Source organism: Nothoprocta perdicaria, unplaced genomic scaffold (genome assembly GCF_003342845.1).
Source record: "Nothoprocta perdicaria isolate Ctin4 unplaced genomic scaffold, notPer1 scaffold_374, whole genome shotgun sequence".
NCBI classification, from domain to species: Eukaryota; Metazoa; Chordata; class Aves; order Tinamiformes; family Tinamidae; genus Nothoprocta; species Nothoprocta perdicaria.
In genome coordinates, this window is record NW_020455615.1 from 176,773 (window position 1) to 185,925 (window position 9,153).

The window sequence follows — 9,153 nt, forward strand, 5'->3', positions numbered from 1 at the left end:
CTCTTAATTTTCTGTATGAAAGTTTGCATGCTGAGGTTGTACTCTTTAAAAGTAATTTACTCCTTTATCTTATTCTTTTATATTATTATATTAACTAAAAAAAAAAAAAGAAGAAGATGAAGAGCTAAATGAATGAAATGCCTGTCATTCCAATTAAAGGTCAAATTTATTATCACGGTTATTCAATTCACAAATTCAATTCACAAATCCTTTGTATTAGTTCTGTCACCCTGTTTGTGCACCTGCTTTTGTTGATCTGATTAAAGTAAGAATGTAATGTTTAAAATTTTGATATTTGTCTCCTCGTAAAGGTCACATGTATTTTTAAGGAAATCATTAAGTATGATGAGTAAAAAAGAACTGAATGCTTATTTCCAGGAAAAAAATCATGAATCAACTGATCACTTAGATATTTGTCACTGCTGTAGTGTTCGAGGACAGCAACACGAATCTGAAAATCTGTAAACTTATGGATCCTGCCTAATGTATTCCATCAAAAGAGCTGAGGACACAACAACTCTCAGAGTCCCTCAGTCAGGGTTATTTCTCGTACTATTTTAATTGATCTGAAATGTCTCTCTAATCTACAAGATACATAGTTTAGTATGTTTTTTTAATCAATAAATCTTAAGTAAAAAATATTTTGTAGACTATTTTTCATACCATTATCTTATAATGGTATGAAAGCCTTCCATTTCATGGAATAACTATTTTTCAYACCATTATCTTATAATGGTATGAATGGTATTATCTTATAATGGTATCTTCCATTTCACGGAAGACTTTTATAACAGAGAGTTAACAGTCATCAGGTAAAGAAACACAGACTACTAAGTGTTGTGAGAAGTTCACTAATGCTTGACTACAGACAACAATCCTATGTTTTGTCCTTATGTTTTTTGCCTTCTTAGCCCAATCTCTAGGCTGTGTTCAACTCTAGCTGCTCTTTTTTCTAGACCTTCCTTTGTAGTATGGTGTTTCCCTTTCCTTTCGAGTTGGCCTATCCATAGTAAGGCTTGTCATTTGATACACTGTAACCTCTCTTTTCTCGTGTTTTGACAGCTTCACCTCCTCAGAGTGCTGTTTCCTAACTTTAGCTCAGCTTGAGTCAACCATGYTGTCTAGGTCCTATCCTCATTCTTGATTCCTGCTTGGATTTTACTACTGGATTTGGTTGCTCATGCCTCTAGGTGCATCTGCCTGTCAGAGGTCTACCCAGATTCTGTATGAAGGGAATGACATAGAGATTTACAAATGGCCTGGTATTCTGGATGCTCAGGTTCACTGAACTGTTCATTACAAAAACAGGTTGGGCCAGTGTGAGCCCTTCCTACTCCTCAGACTCCCTTTCCCTACTAACAATGAAAGGATGCCAAAAGATCACCTCCACTCACAAGAAAATAAAGGCTCCCATTTCTTCTTTCCAACAACAAGCCCATACAAGAGATACTTCATCTCAGAGATCACATACTTCTCTRGGAAGGATTTTACCTTCAGGTAAAGGCTTATAGGGGGGAGCGTTCTTGCTTTTAAGCATCTAACACCATGTTTTTAAATGAATGATACTGTTTTAGATGCTACTAATGCAGAAATTTGAGTGAATTGACCACCACAAATCTTGTATTTATTTCAATACCACTGTCAAAAAACTAATTCCCGATTCCAATGCGCATATTCCATGAAGCTGAAAACCTGAAGAGTATTGTACCATATGTCTTGTGCACAATTGCTTTCCCCCAGGCCTTAAGCTCACAGAAGCAGATCTGACAGCTTATCACCAAGTTTCCGTCTAAAGTGTTTCAAGCAGATCAGCATTGTCTTTGGTTATATCAGTTTACTTTACAGTTCTGCTCTAAACCTTAGCTCTGAAATCACTCTAGCACAAACAATGTAAGCAACTAAGATGTAAAGATTTAGCTTATTTAGGAAAGCAGGAAAATATAGCCAATCCAAAACACTGGGGTTTAATCCAGCTCTGAATATTTTGGGGACCATTCAATCACACTGTGCCTGTATTTCTAATCACTGTCTTAGGTCACTCTCTTTCTTGAGATGTAGTGGTGGAGGAGGAAAAAATAGGCATGAGATCCTAATATTCACTTATTTCCTTAAGTTACTGGTTCTGAATAACTGACAGAGAAAGTCTGGCTTACTATGAATGCTTTCTTCCAAGAGCAATGGGAGACATTGCTGCTGCTAGGGGGTAGCAAGAGATAGCAACATTTCCCTGACTCAGTAAGGAAGCAGAAAGACATTTTTCAGTGATAGTGCATCTCTTCATCATTTCTATATGAAAGTGTACATTGTCGCCCACCCAAATGCTTCTCCTGCATGAGTTCATTTCCCGTGATGTAATATATGTACTGCTCTCTATCCGCTTTTATTTCCTCCCTTCAAAAATCCTAGGGAGAAAGGTGCTGCGTAAAAACTGTGTATTTTATTGCCCATAAATGCCATTTTAGTGTTAGTACAGCTGCCTTCATTGGATCTGTCTTTACAATTACAAACAAAAGACTTGATTTAGCACATACTAGACTTCCTTACTGCTGAGCTGTGGAAGCCTCACATGTGCTGGCAGCTTGTTTCCCATGGATTATAGTCCTAGCACTTGAAAAAACACAAAGCATACATAAAGTTAAAGGGTGCTTAGGAAATACAGATTTGCAGACCTAGTGCTTTTAAGAGTTTTCTAAAAACAGCAAAGCAGTGTGAACACAATGCAGGGGGGCGGAAAGAGAGATCTCATATCACTTTCACAATTGGAAAACAATTTTATACACAAAACCTTATACAGGCACAATAAAGTTAATTTATTTGCATATACAAAAATGTTTTGTATTTTACAGTTTACACTCAAAGATCTCTGACTGCATTAGAAAGTTAAGCATCTAGCATTAAAATACCTACCAACTATTTTTCACAAATAATAAACCACAGATTTTGTGATATTTTCAAAAATTGAGAATTCTCTTAGATGGGTCTCCTAGGAGCTGGCTCTCTGACTGATCTTTTTATTTCAGCTCAGTAACAATGAATTATTATTAAATAAATATGATGAATAACTATGAATAACTGTAAAATTTTCATTCTTTGAAGAAAAAAAAAAGAGTATTAAAATGACCAACTGTATTTTCGGATAACTTCGGAGTGCTGATATGTGTGGCACCTGAGGAATGTCCATAATGTAGCACATCTTGCTTCATGCACTGGACTTATTCTTTCTAAGTATTTTGTCTTTAATTAAATACAGTTTTATGAACTACTAAAATGGTGGACCAAGTTATTTAAAATATAAAATTTGAACCAGATAATATGTTAATAAATTACGTCCTTTCAATTCAACTCTTAAATTAATAAACTTTATTAAATCTTCATATTGATCAATACAGTACATAAATACAGACTTTAAGTAGTTACTAAATGTGCAAGGATGTTTTATTGGATTCATCTTAATAGCTCTCCACTTGAAAAATCAAGCATAAGGTCATTATGTAAATTTCTTATGATAATTAAACCTCACATTGTTTATTCAATAACTCTGACTGCTCTCATCAATACTGAACCCATATACATCATAATTTAGTCCTCTAATATATCAAATGCTCCCAGGGATATTAAATATTTAAAATAAGCAAAATAAGCATTTTTAAAATTCATAAATTGATTCCTAAATTATCATTGCTGTGAAACAAGATGGGAAATTTTAGCTAGAGCTGTAGCTAAGCATATTTATCCTGTCAGGCAGAGTTTTTCTACACATGAGAAATGTGTCTGAGCATAAGAAATTAAGACCCCAAAGCTTTATATGCAAGAATGTGTTACAGCATTCCTCTTGAGAGGCTGATACTATCAGCTCTATGTTGTGCTTCTAAACTTGCAAATATTTATATAGATTAGCTTCATAAAAAAAAAAAAAAGGGAAAAAGAAGAAAAAAAAAGAAGAAAAATCTCTATCATTGGCAAGACAGAGTAGTGAAACAGAGGCAAAGAAAAACTGCTGCAACAATTAAAGCATATTTGGTATTAAAATAACTGTTCCACTCTGTGCTTTTCTGTTTCCTGAAAGGCTAAAGTTGACAGGCTTTCCTCTTGGCAAAGCCTTTATGGAAAGAATGAGAGAACCTATGATTAATGGTTGCAGCAACAAAAAATAAATGAGTGCAAAACTATATGATGAAAGCAAGCTTGAACAGTCAGTAAAATACTGCCAAATATGCTGAATAGCTTTGAAAAGTAGCTTTTATAAAACAAATCACTGACTTCCTTATTTTAGTATTAAAATTAGTGCTTTGAATTCTAAAATATATGATTTAATAATTAGAGAAATAATTTATTTACCTAAATTAATAGGAACTGTATCTCCACTTTCTAGTTTCCTTAACATCGCATATTTTTGGTGATTTGCAGTGCAATATAATCCTATGACATCTATAGCATATTCTTGTCCTCCATGCCTCCACTCTTTCTCTCCTTAGGAGTGGGAGAAGAACAGCATTTCAGGATCGGTGTTTCAGAATGGCATTAGAGAACTAGCTTCTTCGGGAATTTCAGAAATCATGAATGTGAAATTTTTCTATCTTTCCCATAGAGGTTTTCCTTTACGATTTTTTTGTTAATATAGAATAAGTGTTCATTAAATCTTTTGGGTACTTTAAACTACACAAGCCCCGAGATGCACATCAACATATATTTGAATTGATGGTAGTTAATCAGCTGTCCCTTTCATATGTGTTGTGTGCTTTTCCATTTCCTCCCAAGTRTCCTTACTGGAATAAACATTTGAAGAAAGGAGGATTCTGAAATAAAGATTGTGAATAAAATGCTTCTTGTTTTCTCCTCAGACTCTTTGCAAGATTAATCCTGTGTTTCTGTGGGTTTTGTTTGTTTGATTTTTATGTAATTTAGATCTACACTTCTTGGAAAAAGAAAAAATAAAAAGGAATGATACAGCACTGTCTCYAATTTTCAGAGTTTCTTAGACCTACTTATTGTCCACTCCAATATATTATCTCTCAGGCCTTTTTCTAGGTGCTTGTTTTCTGAACTATTGACTCTGAATTATTGACTTAAAATATTGATGTTACAAAGTATGCTCTCTTTTAACAAAGTAATGAAATATCAATATAAATATATGAAAAAAGCTCTATTTTGGCCCAGATGGAGTGTCACAGGTGGGAAATCTGAAAGACTGGAAAAAATAAAAATAAAAATAAAACGGGTCCTCTTAACATCAAGTTGAACTGAAAGAGGTTTCTTTCAATTGAGTAGATGATTGAAAAAGTAGCTTCAGGAAACCTTGAGTGAAAATAAGCGCCAGACATGGAACACAGAACAACTGTGTGTATGGGCAGGCAGTGTTACTGAGTCAAAATGTTCCATGGGCATTTTTAACTTCTGTAGTTGCTGTGCTGGGTATGACAGCCATRCACAACCCAGGCTATGCACACTTCCTGAAAGCCTTGGTTTCCACTCTGCTACACATTCTTACTTACCCCTCTTCTAAGAATAATATTGAACGACTATGATCTGAGTCTTTATTAACAAGAGGTTTAATTGATATTTTATTTAAGATTCAATTTGCCAGACAATTGCATGATTTTGTTTTCTCTTCACAGGTGTCAATGTATGCACTACTAGGTCACTGTGCATTGAATACCAAGATAAGCTGCCTTCCTTATAGGCAAGGAATTTAATTCATATGCAAAGTTCCCATGCATGGGCTTACATAGTCCCATTTTCAATCTGATGCTAGATACTCATTAGTATGAAGTGTAATTTTTTTCTTATTTTATATGTAAATAACTTGCTTTTCTCTCTAAAGAATGTTGAGTTATTCATTCTAATTCAGTCTTTCCGCATGTTTTTTTCTTAGCTGCAACCTCTTCCAAACTTGGAACATCTCACAGCAAGCAGAGAAGCTAACATCTTTTTCACGCAGCATGGCACTAGAATACTTGGCTAAAGGCCCTAAAACATTAAAAAGAAACAAACAAACAAACAAAAAATCTTATTCAGATCTTTGTGTTTACTCGTCATGCTCAATTTGCTTCTTCAGGCTTGCAGCACACAACTGAGATCTTGATGGCTTGGTGTTTTATCTTTATACAGAAARGGCACTATTCCTCAGTTTCACCTATTTTCCATGTTTTCTAGAGGAGGAAAAGATAAAGTAGGGGGAGAAGGGCAGGGGTTTATACTTCTTTTCTTCTTCTCTTAGCCACTGTGTATTAAGTTCTGTGTGACGTGTCATATTTACTGAAGGACTAACTAATTCTAACTTTTAACCTCCAAACAACATACTCCTTTACTCTATAGTGTAATATAGTACAGTATAGTGTAAGCTAGTCTTACTTAGTGACAGTATCATCTCCTTCAGACCCTGCTCTTATCTTTATCATCTCATGCAGGAGGTCCACCAAAAATAAGAACAGTAGTCTTACAATAATCATCTATTTCTTCTTCATTAAAATCATTGTGACATACTGGAAGCAAACTTGACATTTAACAAACATGTCAGAAAACAAAACCCATGCCCTAAATAACTCAGCTAATTTTGTCAGTGCTATTGGATCTGATATGACAGGAGGTACACACATTCCTGGAAAGGAGGTAAATAACTGAAGGCTTTACATAGCTTCCTATAAAATAAATTTTGATGACAGTTAGGGAGGATTCACATTATGAAATGATAACATATGTAAGCAAGCACATATCTTGCAAGCAAAAGATGCAGAAGAAGAAAACAGCTGCATAGGTTATACTGCAAAGCCTTTCTAGTAAGAAGTGATCTAATTAAAGAAAAACGTATCACAAAGGTAAATTATGTCAAGGAGTTAAGCTTTTTATTCAAAAAAAAAAAAAAAAACAGTCTGTAATGTTTAGAGGTTGCACTTACTCAGACTTATCTTGGTGAAGGTGGAAATATCCTTAAAATAGTAATGTGTACAAGGGGGAGGGCACGCTGCCTCTTTTCTACATATATCTATACGCAGATATATCTACATATCCATTGTCTGTCTATCAATCTCTCTATATAATTGGACATTCTCCTTAGCAGATAAAACACATTATTTTCATGCACTGTTAATAAGGTATATTTGTGATTTTTTTCAGGTGAAGTGTAACATATGGTTTATTAAATAATACGACTGAAGAAATTAGTTAATCTAGACAAAATAAACTGTTCAAGAATATGTGAAATAATTCCTGTTCTTTCATGATGATTGAGTAGAATGGAGCKTAAGGAAGGAGCAAGAGGGGGGAAAAAAAACAGTTTCTAATAAGCTTAGAAGTGTTTACCAGGTTTCCTTGGTACATATAATCTAGTTTAGAGCAGTAATACAATGGAGTTGCTTATATTAAACACTGAGATTGGAAGAAAATGTAAGTTATCCATTTTTTTTTTATTTTTTTTTATTCTGCTCTTGGTTTTAAAATAAGGTGAGTAAATAATGAGGTGCAAGGAAGGCATGGGCTCTGTTCCAGAGCTCCACGCTGACAGGATGAATGTTTTCCAGACTACATACCAAATGAAGACCAGGAAATCTGCAGCAATTGTAGGAATTAATTCAATTTCTGTTAAAATATTGTCAATGTAATTTGCTGCCTTATCCTCTAAGAAATGTGTTTCTAATTTTGCAGTTGAACATTTAGTCCAATGCTTTGATTTATTCTTTATCCTTAAAGCTTATCTAATAAGTATGTTCTTTAATAGGTGCTGATGAACACAGATCAGTCTGGCTGAAATTCATCTGACAAAGTGTCAAATTCTGCACTGTAAGTGTTTATAGATTAGCTAGTAAATGACAGTTCTCTTTATGAAGAGTATAACTATTTCTCTGGTATAATTAATCACAGCCCAARATAGATGTGTAACATAAATTAGATGAACTGCTCTCTAAAATGGCCTTTTTCTCACTGTTGGTTGTAAGGGGAACTGTGGGTAACTAGGTAAGATGCTCTTGCAGAGGGCAGGTGAAACAAATGCCTCTGTTTCTGCAGGCAGATCAGATAAAAGTGCAGAGCAGACTGGCAAACTCATGGAGGGTGTGCTATTTCCAAAGTTTTGTGAGGTTTTTGGGCTGTTTGTTTCCCATTTGGGCTCATTTGAAGAGCAGTATTGAGAAGCAGAAGCAGTGCCTTTGGCAACATTAGGCATGTCCCTTCAGCAGGAAACAGGAAGGCTACCGAAGCTGTGACTTTGAGAACATTTACCACCTTTTACGTGGCAGAGTGTGATACAAGGCAGGCATGTCTGATTTTTAAAGTTAGGAATTTCTGCAGATTATTACAGAATGGAAAACAGTTTCCCCACCTCTCAAACACGTGATACTTAAATCCATTTTCCTGCTACAGATCAGAGTGAAAGTAAAAAAAAAAACAAAACAAAACAAAAAAAAACTAAGACAAATCTCACGGTAAAATAGCCTATAGTTTGGCAGCAAGGGCATCCTCTCAGACTTAAGCCTATGCTGTATCTTAAGGAGGCCCAGAAGCAACCAGATTAAGCCCTGAGCCATGAAAATGCCTCCTTAGCACAATCCTGCACCAATCGCTGCATCTTTCATACCCTAGAACTAAGTAAATATCCAGATCAAGTGGAACAAATTCAAAAGAAGAGACCTAGACCCAAACAGTCGTTATGCTCAAGTCCTACATATGAAAGAGGCAATTCAGGGAGTAATTCTGGGTTTGTGCACCTCTTAGATGAATTTTCTAGCTACTGGCCAGCTACAGGCTATTTCTGATGAAAGACAGATCAAATTAAATATATTGCTACGATCAACTTAAGATTAAGAAAGAGTTCTTAAATGTTATGGGCAGTAGGGCTACTCCATTATGTTACAAGCAAGGACTTTTAACTAGGTTTCCTATATTCAGCCAGTTTAGAGACATTTTAGCTAAGCAATATATTCTGCAATGGCATATGGCAGAGACAGTACAAAGCTAGCTGATTCATATGGAGAGACAATTTCTATACTAAATTACGGTCTTTCAGTACATGAGTTAATTGAGGTATACACACTCAAATGCAYGGTTTAGCACACCCATAATATTTTTAACATATTACTTTTGTATCAAATAATAATTTAACTAGCAAAGTGCATGTTGCTTTATTATTATATTTTTATTATATAATTATATATTATTATT